Source organism: Crocodylus siamensis, chromosome 3 (genome assembly GCF_052110815.1).
Source record: "Crocodylus siamensis isolate JL-2025a chromosome 3, ASM5211081v1, whole genome shotgun sequence".
In the NCBI taxonomy this organism is placed as follows: Eukaryota; Metazoa; Chordata; order Crocodylia; family Crocodylidae; genus Crocodylus; species Crocodylus siamensis.
In genome coordinates, this window is record NC_143397.1 from 120,875,988 (window position 1) to 120,892,628 (window position 16,641).

General features: G+C 43.1%; 1 long non-coding RNA gene across 1 annotated transcript in view; it reads left to right on the forward strand.

The window, feature by feature from the left end:
* The window catches only part of LOC149868747 (uncharacterized), a 33,911-nt gene extending 27,024 nt beyond the window's left edge, over positions 1–6,887 (forward strand). Inside the window, exon 3 of the long non-coding RNA XR_016441022.1 lies at positions 6,676–6,887. This is a non-coding gene — a long non-coding RNA (uncharacterized LOC149868747). The remainder of the gene's footprint in view (positions 1–6,675) is intronic.
* Positions 6,888–16,641: the final 9,754 nt, after the last annotated feature.

Genomic DNA, 16,641 nt, shown 5'->3' on the forward strand with positions numbered 1-16,641 from the left:
GTCAAGAGGGTGGATTTCACTAGACAACTGCAGTGTCCAGCTTGTAGGCCAACTGTCTTCCTGGTAATATACCAGGTCATGACTGGGATCATGATCCTCAGAAAGCTTTTCTACACCAGAAATATGCCAGTGAGGCCATCCCCAGCTCTTGACCAAGCCAAAGATCAAGAGATTTTACTGAGCATCTTCTCAGTTTCAGGCATGTATTACTGGGATATGCTTGGGAACACTGTGGCCAGACACATTATTGCCATAGTGGAGGCAGGCCCAGAGATTACTGGATTACTCCAAAACAACTTGAATTTGCCAAGAAGTTATCTGGCCATCCTGAAGTTTATAAATGGTAGAAACTGTGCTGACACTGCATGCATGAGAAGAAAAAAAAATCTATACAAAAAATCCATACAAAACAGCAGGTCCACATCAGAAAGGCATTTTAGAGCTCAAATTTGGAGTCCATAAAGGAAAAGAACATGGAGCTGCACGTGCTATGCCAAATAAGGCAGCCCTAGAAAATGCCCAGGTTAAGTTGTCCACGGGGCCCTTCGGCCCATCCATCACACTCCAGTCACCTTGCCAAGCCTCTGGTCCTGACAAGGCTCTGTTTTCTCTGGGCCCCTGGCCCTAATCCCTCCTCAGGCTTAGGCTCCCTTGGCTTAAGCCTGCTCTGACCTCAGCCTTCTCCTCTCTGGGCCTGTGGCCCTCACATGGCTACTGTAACCATATCCCAGCCTCCAGCCTTCTGGGTTCCTGGCCCTAGGCTGGACTGTTTTTGCTACACCAGTCTTCTGACTCCAGGACATACTGCCTCCACTGGCCTTCTCTCTCCCAGCCTCATTATGCACCAGCTCACACCCCTCTGGGTCCCTGACCCCAGGCTAGGCTGCTTGACCCTGGCCTTAGCCCTCCCAATCTTGCCCAGCACTTCACACCTGCCTCTCAGCCCTCTGCATCCCAGATGCCTAGCTAGGTTGCCTGCTACTTAATGCCCTACCAAGCATGTCTCTGTGTCCTCCACACCTAACCTGTAGCCACAACCCAGTCCTCCAGGAAACAATCATAACAAACATAAGTACAATGACTGTACAACAAAATCCTCCTCACATTAGATCACTATTTCCCTGCAACCTATAAGCTCCCCCTTAGCCTGTCCCTTGTAGCTCTCTAGGATGACTTGGGTCCATCAGTCAGTATCCTATATCCATCTTGTTCAGGAGCTCCCTTCTATGCAGCCTACAGAGCCAGAATGACTGCCTGGTTTCAGGCACTTGCCTCCAATGGTTTCATGGTGCCTCCAACCTCTTCCCATTAGATTACTCTCCAGCCACCCACAGTGGTTTCCATTTTGGCCTGGTGACCCAACATTACTTTCTCTGCTATAGGTTAGCTCAGCTGATCATATCTGCTTTTTTTGGGTTGACTAAATGTCTACCCCTTAGCTGCTTATCTTCTAGCAACTAGCTGGTCTTTGCCCAGCTACTGGCCCTACACAGTAAGCTCCCAGGATAGTCTCTCCCCTGGGAGTAGATTCTATCCTGACTATTACTGGCCTGCTTGCTTCTCAGAAGCTAGCCCTCACTCAGCTGCCAGTTCAACCCAGCTAGCTAAGCCTGTTGTAGCATCTCCTTAAGTAACAAGAGCCTCTGGCTTCCTATTACATCACAGGGGGAGCACAAATCTTTGCACCCATTCTGGTGTTAAAAACAAGTCAAGCCCTGGGTCTCATTAAAAGGGTTTACTCAAGAGAAGAACAGGGGACCACAACAGCTAAGGAAGATTTTGAACACTAAAATTCTGGTGATAGAGAAAGATTTTGACAGAGTACTGCAATGAGGAGGAGGTGCACTTTATGTAAAAGAAGCATATGATTGCTCAGAGCTCTAGTATGAAATTGGAGATAGGCCTGGTAAAAGTCTCTGTTAGGGTCAGAGGGGACAGCGACAAGGGTGCTGTTGTGGGGATGTTGTGGAAGAAGCTTTCTTCAAACAGCCAGCAGAAGTTTCCCAACCACAGACCCTGGCTACCTTTTCCCGATCACCCTGCTATCTGCTGGGAGGACAATAGAGCAGTTTGCAGACAAGCCGGAAAGTTTTTGGAGCTTGTTGAGGACAACTCCCTGGTCCAAGTGCTGTAGTGGCCAGCTAGGGGCCATGTTCTTCTTGACCTGCTGCTCACAAACAGGGAAGAATTGGTGGGGGATATAATAGTAAATGGCAACTTGGGCAGTGACAATCACAAGATGATTGAGTGTGAAATCCTGAGGAAAGAAAGGAAGGAGAGCAGCAGAGTAAGGACCCTGGACTTCAGAAAAGTAGATTTCAACTGACTCAGGGAACTCGTGGGCAGGATCCCCTGGGAAGCCAGTCTGAGGAGTCCAAAATAGCTGGCTGTACTTTAAAGAAACTTTACTAAGACTTTGGGAACGAACCATCCCGATGTACAAGAAGACTAGCAAGTATGGCAGATGACCAGCTTACCTAATCAGGGAACTCTTCAATAAACTAAATCACAAAAAGAAAGCTTATAAGAAGTGAAAACTTGGAGAAACAACTAGGGAGAAGTATAAGACTAGTGCCTGGGTATGCAGGGATGAAGTCAGAAAGGCAAAAATGCAATTGGAGTTGCAGCTACCAAGGGACATGAAGGGAAACAAGAAGGGTGTCTACATGTATGTCAGTAACAAGAGGAGTATCAGGGAAAATGTGGGTCCATTACTGAATATGGAAGGCAACCTAGTGACAGAGGATGCAGAAAAAGGTTGAATTGCTCAATGCTTTTTTAACTTCAGTATTCTCAGGCAAGGTCAGCTCCCAGACTACTGCACCTGGCACCACAGTCTGGGGAGCAGATAAGCAGCCAACAGTGGTGAAAGAACAGGTTAAGGACTATTTAGAAAAGCTGGATGTCCATGCGGCCAGACAGAATGCACCTGAGGGAGTTGGCTGATGTGATTGCAGAACCACTGGCCATCATCTTTGAAAACTCATGATGAGTGGGAGAGGTCCTGGATGATTAGGAAAGAGCAAATATAGTGCCCATATTTAAGAAAGGTAAAAAGGAGGATCCAAGGAACTACAGACTGGTAGCTTCACCTCAGTTCCTGGAAAAATCACGGAGCAGGTCCTCGGGGAATCCATTTCTAAGCACTTGGTGGAAAAGAAGGTGATTAGAAGGGATCCTAGTTTTCTCTGAATAAAAAAAGTAATCTAAAATTCTCTGATTTAAAGACCCCTCCAAATCCACATTTTTCCATGATTAAAACAAAACAACACTATATATTATGTGTATTGGGGTTTGTTTTCTAAATCAGAGAATTTTGGATTTCTCATCAGAGAAAACTAGGATCTGTGGTGATTAGGAACAATCAACATGGATTCACCAAGGGCAAGCCATGTCTGACCCAACTGAATGCCTTCTGTGGTGAGGTGACTGGCTTTGTGGATGTGGAGCAACTAGAAGATGTGGTATACTTTGAATTTATCAAGGCTTTTGATATGGTCTCCTACAACATGCTTGCAGGCAAGCTAAGGAAGTACAGGTTGGATGAATGGACTGTAAAGTGAATAGAAAACTGGATGGTCATTGGGGTCAGAGTGTAGTCCTCAATGGCTCAATGTCTAGTTGGCAGCCAGTATCAAGTGGAGTGCCCCAGGGGGTCAGTCCTGGGGCCAGTTTTCTTCAACATTTTCATCAATGACCTAGAAGATGGCAGAGACTGCACCCTCAGCAAGTTTGCAGATGGCACCAAGCTGTGGGGAATAACAGATACACTGGAGGGTAGGGCTAAGATTCAAAGAGACCTAGACAGATTGGAGGATTAGACCAAAAGGAATCTCATGAGGTTCAGTAAGGACAAGTGCAAAGTCCTGCACTTAGGACGGAACAATCCCATGCCCCAGTACAGGTGGAGGGCAGACTGGCTGGGCAGCCACTCTGCCTAAAAGAGCCTAGGGGCAACAGTGGACAATAAGCTGAATATGAGCCAACAGTGTGCCCTTGTTGCTGAAGAAGATTAATGGCATACTGGACTGCATTGGTAAGTATGTTACCAGTAGGTCAAGGGAAGTGATGATTCCCCTCTATTCAGCACTGGTGAGGCCACAACTCAAGTACTGTGTCCAGTTTTGGGCCCCCCACTACTGAAAGGATGTGAAAAAATTGGAGGGAGTCCAGCAGAGGACAATGAAAGTGGTGAGATGGCTGGGGCCCATGACTTTTGAGGAAAGGCTTAGAGAACTGGGCTTATTTAGTCTAGAGAAGAGAAGACTGAGGCAGGATTTAAAAGAAGCCTTCAGCTACCTGAAAGGTGGTTCCAAAGAGGATGGAGCTTAGTGCTGGCAAATGACAAAATAAGGAGCAATGGTTTCAAATTGTAGCAAGGGAAGTTTAGGTTAGATGTTATGATAAATTTTCACGCTAGGAGGGTAGTAAAACACTGGAACAAGTTACCCAGACAGGTTGTGAAATCTCCATCCTTGGAGGTTTTTAATACCTGGCTAGGCAAAGCTTGGGTGGGATGATCCTGCTTTGCACAGGGGGTTGGACTAGATGACCTCTTGCAGTTCCTTCCAATCATAATTTCTTGTGCTTCTACGAGCTGAAAAATACCACCCATCCTGCTATTTGTATGGTTTGGCAAGCTCATGTCACTGTAAGGTTGAGTCTAGAGAAACTTGTTGCTCTGAGAATTTTACAGTATGTAGAAAAACAAACAGGGTGGGTACATCCACTAGTCACTGTAAAAAAAAAGGGGGGGGATATCCTACTCTTATGAACAGACACAAAAGAACTAAATGAATGTGTAAAAAGGAAACATCTTCCACTGTCCTCAAAGGGAGACACTCTGGGAGACATGGCTTTTGCCATATATCATCCAACTCTTGATGGATCAGTAGAGTTCTGGCATATGCCTTTATGAAAACAGCCCATATTTGTACTTATTAATTTCCACTTTGAGACATACTGCTCTACCTTAGGCTAAGGAAGATGTGGGGAGCTCTACATTTAAGAGACATTAGAGTTCTACACTTACAATGTTTCACAAGGAAGTTCAAGAAACTGTTGATGATACAAAGGATAGTAAGGTTCATGCACAAGAGATTTTCTCTGGGTAAAAAAGTAGAAGAGAAGGATGAAAGGCTGAGATCAGCTTTGGAAAAAGCTGGAACAAAACAGGTAAAATATCTTTGTAATTGAAATAACATGTGTGGCCAAGAAGGTGATGCCATGAAGGGTACAAAGAGGCCATGATAGGGCTGGGGCCATCACCAACACAGAGTTGTCTGCCCTGAAAGGAAAGGATGGAGTTCAAAGATTCTTTGGGATGGTGAATTGCATAGGGAATTTTTTGTCTAATGTAGCTGCCAAAACCAGCTACCTGAAAGGAATCTGTGCAAAGGTGTCCCATGGACATGTCTGCCAAATCCAAGAAGAAAGAATGCAAGAAACCAAAGGAGCTAGTTAATGATACTGCCGTCCTTAGATCTATGACAGCAAGAGCAAAATGAAATTATCCACAGATACTTCTAAGGAGGGCCTGGCAAAACCAGAATGAATGGATTTTCTACCCCTTGACAACACAGTGATGTTTCAAGAGATCTGCAAGTCCACACAGCAGCACATAGCACTTCTGAAATGTATTAACCAGCTAGCAATGGTCTAGCTGATATATTTAGTTATAAATATTTGAAATTCTTCATTATGTTAATATTGTTTGTTAATTATGATTACTGTTATGTTTGTTTGCTAAGGAAGATGTGGGGAGCTCTGCATTTAAGAGACATTAGACTTAGCCTGCTTAAACTAGTTGTATTGTGCAGAGGTTGATTTTGCATTACACTGATGAGCTAGAATTCAGACACTGAATGAGGCAGACCTCTATCATGGAGCAATTTTTGGACAAGCAGAGATATTTCTATGAGCCAATAGTTCAAAACAGAAAAATGTACTTATTTCCTGCAGCTTTCTTCAACAGAAGCAGCTGTATTGAACACAGTAGTTGTTGGCTCATTTGAGGTCTAAAGCTTATGCACAAACTTTTAATGCTGACTCTCCACGGTCAGTATGGTGGAACCCCTGTTAAAAGTAAAGCAGTAAAATGCAGAAAGTTTCCATGTATTCAGGGGAAAAATATTAATGGAAGGTTCAACCAATCCAAAAATTAAACTCATAATATTCCTGAGCAAATGACTGCTTTTAACAGTTATTTACTATATTTTATAGCGCAATGTTAACCTAAGTCATAAAACATAATGACTTGGACTGAAAATGTGGCAGCACATTTTAATTTTCATTCCAAAACTACTAATGCACAGAGTTTTAACTTTGACTTTGGCATTTTTAATGTCCAGGAATTTGTTATAAATTGCTACAGAAATTAGAATTAATTTCTACAGCAAAATAAAAACAGATTATTTTCCTTTGACCCCCTCTGCACCTCCTGGAGCTATAAAATGGTTTCTTTTACATGATGCCTATGCAAAAATATAGAAACCTTTTCCAAAGTAATGTTATATGGAGAGATGTGCCAAATGAACTGATAATAATTGGGGTAGTTTGATAACCATGGTAGTTATGAACATGCACTCTCCTTCCCTTTTATAAGTGCAAGTTTTCAGCTTGCAACTAACATGCTGCTTTTTGCACCATTTTTGATGAGCCTCCTTTATTTTCAAGTTCCTAATGAACACACCAAATGGATTCAGACCGTGCCATGACAAGAAATGCAAAACCTGCCAACACATCTCCACCACCCCTACAATCACTACACTCCACAACAGAGCGATCAGCATCCCCAGATCTTACAGCTGCACCTCCGGAAATGTAATATATCTCATCCAATGCACCAAACGCCCTGATGGAAAATACGTAGGAGAAGCCAAACAACAACTGCGCACCAGAGCGAATACACACCGGAAATCTATCCAAGACAGGAATGCCCAGTTACCTGTGGGGGCACATTTCTCACAAGAAAACCACTCTCTCTCCAGTCTCTCAGTCCTGATCCTCAGAGGAAACTTACAAAACACCTCCCAAAGACAAACCTATGCACTGCACTTCATCAACCTCCTGGACACTAAAAATCATGGACTAAATATAGACACTGGATTTATGACACATTATAACCTGCCTGACATCTGACTACCCAGGCATCTCCACTATTCATCCCCCTTCTTCCCACCCCCAGCCTGTCTCTCACCCATTGACTCCTCAGTCTACATTTTCCCTTACTACCTGTCTTGTATGCATACCAGCCCAGCCTCTGGGGTCTTTGCTTTTCATCCCATCCAGGAAGAGCACACACCAACTGCAGAAACTTCCTTAGCCTGACGAAGGGGCTTTGAACTCAAAGGCTTGCTTGAAGCTTGTTTTCCAACTGTTTAAGTCAGTCTAATAAAATGTATCAGATTCACCCAAAGAACCTGGTCTTCCTAATGTCCAGTGGTTGGTTGTAGCTTCTCTCTTGGGCACCTTAGAGATCTTAGACATTGCTCCTAATACTTAACTGAAGGTAAGGTCCTAAAGAAGGTGAAAATCAAAATATAGATGAGATACTGGAGGAAAAGAAACTGACAGGAAGTTCCTGATGGACATTTTTGGCTACAGACATCCTATAGAGACAGTTTCTTTTTACTGAAATTCCAGGAGAAAAGTTACTGTTTATTAGATGTTATGATTCTGTTTAATGCACCTTTAAACATAAAGGTCCAAATACAACTCTACTTTCAGTTGGGTAAGATGCATTTTTGGGCACTTTGGATGGGGTATAGAGCCATCTTCCATTGCAAAGGCATATAGTCCTGTATAAATCACTAAAAATGGAGGCAAATGACACTCTCACCTTTTACTCAATAATGTACTAGTTAGGGCACTCACCCAGGAAGAGGGAGACCCAAGTTCTAGGCACATATCAGCTGGAGCAAATTTCTATTTATATCTACCTCCTAGTAATGTGTCCTACCTACCATATTATGGACTAAGTGCTGCCCAGAGAATCCTCCAGTCCCAGTGGGCAGCCAAAAAGAGAAGACATGCAGGGCCAGGAGAGGAAGCCTAGCTCAACCAGATGAGTATTGCCCTGGAAGGGAGGGGAACCAAGCCCAGGGCCCTTCTTTTGCTCCCAGCTGTCAAAGAAAAGTCTTTGGTTTCAGATGCCAATGGCAAAAAGGTCAAAAGGCTAACATAACATATTTCGTCATTATAGTTCCGTATCCACCCCCCACCCCCCGCTTGAATGTAAAACACATGCACAGTCAATCTCGCATGAAACTTAAGAACACACAGAGTCTGTTCACAGTCATGATTGGCAGTCCTATAATTATTCAAGCCTGGTGTGTTGTAATAGGCTACCCAGTAAACTATAACTTTGGAAAGATTTCCGCCTTCTGCGGAGACCTTCACGCATGCTCAAGTGACATAGTCAGTGATTTGGCCAGCCGCTGACCTCTTCCCACCTACGGTAAAAGTTTTCAGGTGTATCTGTTCTGCCGGCTCGTTCGTTCTCACCAAGAGCTCATGGAAATCTTCAGATCAAAGTTACCTGTATGCTTTCCTTAAAATCTGCACCACGCAGTTTGTAATCTGTGCAGTGAAAACATCTGCAAGCTGAACTGAACAGCTCAACTTCTCTTTCTACACTGCGCAACCACAACTTCCTCCCTACGCTACAATCTCCTGTAGTGTAAGTAAAAATAAACTTTCTGTATAACCAAGATGCGTTAAACTTCCTGACTCCTCTCGCTTACCCATCTACCTAATTACCTTACCCCACCTGCGTCCAGCCGGTCGTGCCGACCCAGGCTCGCAGGTCAAGGGTGCACCGGTCCTCAGACGCGACACCAGTGTTCTTTCTACATTTAATAGTCACTGGATAAAAAGGATGGTTAGCAATAAGATAGCTTTCCCTCCCTTGAACCGGGAACAAAAAAGGCAAGAAACCTTTGCCTTCTAGGACAGTGCAAAGTCAGGCTCCCTCTTTCTGGCTCCATAAATTTTGTATTCCTTCTCACACAGTGGCCAAGCTTCTATAAGAGAGTAGTTCTCAGCCCACTTAACCCATAGCTTGCTGAGTAAGAGAGCTTTTCTTGGGAAGGAGGAGATGTCAGTTTAAATCCCCTCAGGTTGAGGAGGGTCTAGAACCCAGATTTCCCATGCCCTGAAGGGATTTTTCTGGCTAATCTCTATATAGAGAAGATGTGCACTGAAAAGATCCTAACTGCTTCAGAGAGGTTACCAATATTTAAACAAGGAATATGGAAAGAGCTATTCATTCCTCCCAAGACAAAAAAGGAGTATTATCTGTAACAGTTACATAATGCTAAAAGGGTGCTTTCTGCTAATTTTGAATCACACAGTCTTTATTGTCTTTCAGGCCAAATCCCATTTTGCAAGCCAATATAGTCTTAATCTGATCCAAATGTCCTTCATCTGTATTGTCATATATTCCATATCTCTATTTTGAACAAAATAGAACAGCCATTCACATGAAAAACTTATTGTAATCAAACTAAGCTTGGGGGTTTGGCTTCCTCAAACTTTATCGTTTTATCTAGATTTTTTTTTCCAAAAAACGTGCTTGTGTTATCATAATTAATAGACTGACCTGTTTTTGAATGTCTGCTATTCATATTTTAACATTTCAGTATATATTATTCCAGTAACATTTTGCAATAGAATGAAAGAGCTAAAGTAATGTTTTAACAGTATAAATAACTTTTTTGATGTTAATAGAGGGAGACAGAGGAAATTAATCTCAAGTATTAGAATACACTTGTAAAATTAATAAAACTAAACATAAAAAATGTGTTCTTTCTAGGGTATAGATCTAAAATTAGTATCAACTTATTGCTTTTAGTCATCTTTTATTGTATTTAATTTTTTTAAACAAGGAAATGATTGCTAGGGCACTGCACTGCTGTTATCCATGCCTGCATATTATATTGCATGTCTTTTCTGTCTGTGTAACTATATGATGTAATATTCCTGTTTCTTCCTAGTTCTTTGAATTTGATATGCAGCCATAATCTTTAAGAAATATAACAATGACTGCTGAAATCTAAAAGTCATTGCTGATTTAATACCCAGATTTCACTATTTAAAAAATCATTTTGTGTAAACTTTTATGTAAAAAAATATGAATAACTTATTTTTACAATTTTAAGTGAAGGCCATGACATCATAAAATTCTTCCTTTGCCTATTTATTACAATCTGTTATAGCTGCATTTTATACAGTATTGAACTATGCACTTATGTCCTGTTTGTATTGTTGTTCTCTTAATTTCATGCTCACATGCTTGTGTATAAATACATACACACACAGACATACACACACGCACACACAAACTTTGCTTTAGACTTTTTCCTAATAATCATCATTTCTATTCACTAATACTTTCTTTCTTGACTTTTCCTTCTCCCTGTAATAAAGACTAATTGATGTAGCTATCTATTTTAGGCATAGATACCACAAACATTTACTTGCTTAACTTTTAGCTTTAGTACAACTACTTGTGTCCCCATTTCAGAAAGGCACTTACAATTTATCCTGTTTCAAATGCTTTGTTGAATAAGAATGCATGGATGATTTGTTTAAAGTTAACAAGGTGTTTCAGTGTTTTATTGAATCAGACCACATGTACAAAGTTAAAAACATGTATGAATGTTTTCAGGATCCAACCTTACAGTTTTCCAGAGTATCCACAGATAGACCCCAAAATCTATGAGAAGCTTGTATCAGGGCATATGGTAGGTAGAGATAAATTCTACCATGAGATCTTTTCCCTTCCTTGATTATGGTAATAGTAGGAATAGCACATATATGCAGTAGCATGAACTATATAAGATGTTAATATACAATTAACGTGGGAATAGAAAATACATACTGCACTTAAAGTTAGGTTAAACATACTAATATTTCTTTTAGCAAGCTATATTTACTTCTTTAGTAATAGTTATTATGAAATTATAATATTTACTAGTCTGTTCTGTAAATAAGAACCTCTTTATTCACCAAGGAAAGCAGAAAAAAAGCAAGCTGTAACAATATAAAATTCAATATATAAAACAACAAATATGTAAAATATGCTAATTTATTATGTATCATTGTCTGCAAATAACATTTTTTTAACATAATAAGCATAAATTCATTAAACACTACTATTATCTCTAGGAAAAAATATAAAGTAAAAAGTATTTCTATTGCTTGTGTGATCTATTGTTTTAACATTTTTTGTTTGAATGCTGAATGGTATATACCATATTAAAGGTTTTTCTATGTATGCTGCTCTGGTTATACGTTGAAGTAACAGGGGGTCATTTTTTTTTCACTTGCATTCACATTTAGGTATCTAAGGCCACATACAGACATTCAGTTTCTCCAGGGATAGTCATTGCTGTCCCAGGAGAAACCATGAATATACAGATGTTCAAAACTCTAATCCCAGAGCAAAAAATGGTCAGTCCAGGAGAAATATAACCTGGGAACAATCAGGGTTAAGTCACTGCCAGACTTTCTCCTGGGAAAGCAAATGTTGATACAACTTATTGTTTTGACTGAAGCTACAGCACAATCCTCTAGCATCCCAGGGTGCTTTGCTCTCCCTCTACTGGCTGCTCAGCATTAGCACTGCAAACTCTCTAGTCTTCAGGGGCTCAGTATTCAAATGGCCATTTGGGAGTTCCTACGTAAGTTTTTGTACCAGGAGAACAAATCCAGGAGAATTCTCCCAAGTCATTTGAATGGGTGTATACAGCATACAGCCTAAGTTCTTAAGTCCCTCACGGTCCCTCCATACCGCAACACCTGTTCCACAGCCTGGCCTTGAGCCACCGTGCTGCAGCTCCCGGCATCCTGGTCCCTCACGGATCCTCTCTACAGTGATGCCTGCACCGCAGCCTGACCTTGTGCTGGGGTTGGAGACCCGAGCTGCCAAGCTGTAGCTCCCAGGGTCCCGGTCCCTTGCAGACACTTTGAGCAGCGATGCCTGCACCATCCACCACTTCTATTCAGCAGCAGAATCTTTTGGGGTCTTCTGGGCACCCAGATACACCCACTGGGGAGTTCTTCCAGATCTTCTTGGCCCTGGGACCCCTTCCCTCTTCATTCGTCACTGACTGTGATGCATGCTTGGCATGCAGCTGCTTATATCCCCTTCTGGGCTCCACCGCCAGATTGAAAATGAACCAATCAGGAGGCTAGAGCTGCAGTTCCCAATTAGGTCCACTCCTGCCCCCCACCCCACTCTGGAGTAGAGGGGAGCGGACTCTTCTCCTGGCTCTTTCTCTGCTGTTCTCTGACTGGTGGGTTTAACCCTACCAACCGTATTTGCAGTCTCTTAAGCCCAGAAAGCTAGGTGAAGCCTGGCAAGCCCACCACAAAAATATATATTAATTCTGAGAGAAGTAAAATATGTTGATTTCTTTTGTGTATAAAAAGTAATTGAAAATGACTTCACTGGAAAACAAAAGCCAAAATCATTTTAAAAAATCACAAATTTTCAGCTGAATACTCAGAGAAAACTCTTTTTTAACATTCTAATTTAGAAATCTCATGGTCTTTTGATTTTAATGTTTTCAAATAATTTTCTTTTACACAAAAAATGTTTCCATTGAAATCATTCATAAAGTCAAAACTAACTGTACTTAGAATTACTAAGTGATATTTCTAGCCATGACAGGGGTTTTTTTGGAGATCTTTCCTGGCATGGATTTAAGTTGTTAAAAATAAATTAAAAATACTTATTATCATAAAAATAATGATAATTACTCTAAATAACATTTCATAGTTTCATAGTTACTAGGGTCAGAAGGGACCTGAGTAGATCATCTAGTCTGACCCCCTGCCATGGCAGGAAAGAGTACTGGGGTCAAACGACCCCAGCAAGGTGTTCATCTAGCCTCCTCTTAAAGACCCCCAGGGTAGGAGCCTGCACCACTTCTCTTGGAAGTTGCTTCCAGACCCTAGCCGCCCTGACTGTGAAGTAGCGCCTCCTGATATCTAGCCTGAATCTACCCTCTGCCAGCTTGTGACCGTTATTCCTGGTCACTCCTGGCAGTGCTCGGGGGAACAGTGACTCCCCCAATGCCTGCTGGTCCCCCCTGACTAGTTTATAACAGGCCACTAGATCCCCCCTCAGCCTTCTCTTGTGGAGACTGAACAGGTTCAGGTCCCTCAGCCTCTCCTCATAGGGCCTGCCCTGCTGTCCCCTGATCATGCGAGTGGCCCTCCTCTGGACCCTCTCCATGCTGTCCACATCCCTCTTGAAGTGTGGCACCCAGAACTGGATGCAGTACTCCAGCTGTGGCCTGACCAGTGCTGCATAGAGGGGGAGGATCACCTCCTTGGACCTGCTCGAGATGCATCTGTGCATGCATGACAAGGTACGGTTGGCCTTCCTGACTGCCTCCCCACACTGCCAGCCCATATTCATCTTGGACTCAATGATGACTCCAAGATCCTTTTCCACCTCTATGCTGACAAGAGGGGAGCTCCCCAACCTGTAGGTATAGTGCCGGTTGTTCCTCCCCAGGTGCATCACTTTGCACTTGTCTGTGTTGAATCCCATCCTATTCTCATCCGCCCACCCTTGCAACCTGTCTAGGTCCAATTGTAGCCTATTTCTGCCTTCTAGCATGCCCACATCCCCCCACATCTTAGTGTCATCAGCCAATTTGAACAGGGTGCTTTTTACCCCCTCGTCCAAATCACTGATGAAGATGTTGAACAGTGCAGGCCCGAGGACTGAGCCCTGCGGAACCCCACTGCCCACGTCCTTCCAGGTTGAGAAGGATCCATCCACTACCACCCTCTGGATGCGGCCCTCCAGCCAGTTGGCGACCCATTAGACTGTGTGGTGTCGACACCACAGCCCCCGAGTTTCTTAATGAGAACGGGATGAAAGACAGTGTCGAAAGCCTTCCAGAAGTCCAGGAAGACTATGTCCACTGCTACCCCTGCATCTAATGATTTGGTGATCTGATCGTAAAAGGCCACCAGGTTGGTCTGACAGGACCTGCCACTGATGAACCCGTGTTGGTTGCCCCTAACATGCAGTCCCCAGCTGGCCCCTTGCGGATGTGTGCCAGCATAATTTTCTCAAACAGCTTGCCTAGGATTGAGGTAAGACTAACTGGCCTATAATTTCCCAGGTCCTCCTTCTTCCCCTTCTTGAAGATGGGAATCACATTGGCCCTCTTCCAGTCCTCCAGCACCACACCAGAGCACCACGAGTGCTCGTAAAGCTGTGGCAAGGGTCCTGCAATGACCTCGGCCAATTCCTTTAGAACTCTAGGGTGGAGATCGTCCGGACCAGCTGACTTGAATATGTCCAGTCACTCCAGAAGTTCCCTAACTAGTTCCTCACTAACCTTTGGCCCAGGTGTGCCTCCCCTGGGGCCCAATGGGGGCCCAGCAGGGAGGTGACTGTTCTAGTCTCTACTTAGGAAGATGGAGGCAAAGAAAACGTTAAACATGTTAGCTTTGTCATCTGATGTGACGACCAAATTTCCCAACGTGTTCTGCAGGGGCCCCACATTACCTGGAACTTTCTTTTTACCCCCTATGTATTTAAAGAAGGACTTCTTATTGTCCTTAATCTGGGAAGCTAGCCCTAATTCCATCTCTGCCTTGGCCTTCCTGACTGCGCCCCTACATCTCCGAGCAACTGTAGTATAGTCGTCCCTGGTGATGTTCCCTTCTTTCCATTGGGTATACACCACCCTTTTAGCAAGGAGACATTCCGGGATGCTCTTGGTGAGCCACGGAGGCTTGTGTGCCCTCCTGCTCCCTTTGATCCTCATTGGGATTACCTTCCTTTGGGCTTGGAGGATCGTCTCCTTAAGGAGAGACCACTCTCCTTGGACACCTGGCTCCCCTCCCCTCTGGGACCTCAGCGCTTCCCCAACTATCCTCCTTAGTTCATTGAAGTTTGCCCCTCCTGAAATCTAGGGCTGCTGCCTTACTGCAGGCCTTTGCCACCTTGCACTGGATGGTGAATTCCAGCAGGCAATGATCACTGTTGCCCAGGTGGTCAAGCACCCACAGCCCCTTCACCAGGTCATCACCCGTGGCCAGCACTAGGTCCAACAAAGCATCTCCCCTGGTGGGGGTGTGCACCTCCTGGGTTAGATGGAGGTCCTGCACACTGGCCAAGAACCTACATGAGCATTCAGACCTGGCTGACTGCTCTTCCCAGCAGATGTCGGGGAAGTTCATGTCCCCCATGACTGCCACATCCTTAGACTTCACTACCTCAGTGAGCTGACCTAAGAATTCCTGGTCAAGCTCTTCCCCCTTGGTTGGGAGGTCTGTAGTAGACCCCCACCATTTAGTCTCTTTCCCCTCGACTGCCTTGTACTTTAACCCATTTTCTTTAGGTTTTTATTGTTCTAGGGGTTTTTTTTAAGAGATTATAAAATATCAATGCAGGAATGTTTAATCTTAGGGGCTTTTCAATTTTATTATTCAAAATTGTGTCAGACCCTAACCCTAAAATTGCAGAAGGGAATCATTCTTAAAACGCTGATATTTCTGTAAAAATTCACATAACTAGCATCAGAATTATTTACATAGCTTAATGATGATTATCAGGATGTTTCTATATTATGTGCAAGCTCTTTAAAAAAATATTATTTAGTTTTGCAAGCCCAGCACTCAAATTTAGGAAATGCCAGACTTATGGTTCCCCACATAATGCTAATTCTGCCTTCATGTGGGTCCATCTGTTGTGTTTAGGGATGAGAGAAGAAACATCAGCCAGATTATCTGAATGTACTGTTTATTGTAGCCAATCCAGAGCAATCACATACTGGGACAGGGACTTGTACAACAACACAGTTATAGGGCCAGACAAGACTCAAAAGAAAGCAACACCATGTGTATCATATGGAAATCTTGTAGGTGTTTCTGTTGAGCCCTCTGGCTCAGTACTACAGTACTGCATCATTCTGTGCACAGAATGAGATAGGGGTGCAGTGGCAAAATAATATACAATTATGTAATTAAAGGTTGTCATAATTAATTTGCACAAGGGGAGCTGGGCAAATTAACACTGAACAAGCAGCCATAAATCTGGAAACTTGTAATTCTTAGAGCACTTGACTTTTAATTGCTCAAACTAAATAACATTCTTTTACCATGATCTTCTAATGCAACACCTCTGCTTTTAAAAAAGAGAGAGGGACAAAGATAAAAAACATTTTATTATACACAGTTGTGATAACCTCAACTCTCCCCATCAACAGTTCTGAACAAGGATTGAACACTGAACTTTTACCGCTACAGTAAAACTTAAACACTTACTCTAGAAAATCCCCAGTGTTAGCTGGTAGTAGTAAAAGGCTGGTACCCCCAAAAGTTTTCCTGGAACCAAGCATTGCATTAGAAGAGTAGTCATGGTTTCTTTCTGTGCCACACATTCTTTCTTCTGCATGATCACTAAGCTGAGGGAGATCCTCCCCTATCTGGTGGATCCAGGAGAAGATAGGCTGCTGAGGTCAGGGGCTGAGTCTATGGTGGAAAAAAGTAGAGGCGATCTGACCCCTCTCCCTTTCTTCTTCACCTGGAGAACTGATTCCTTTTCTTTGTTTTCTTCTTTTCTTTCTTTCTTTCCTTTCCCTTTAACTCTTACACACCAAGAATATT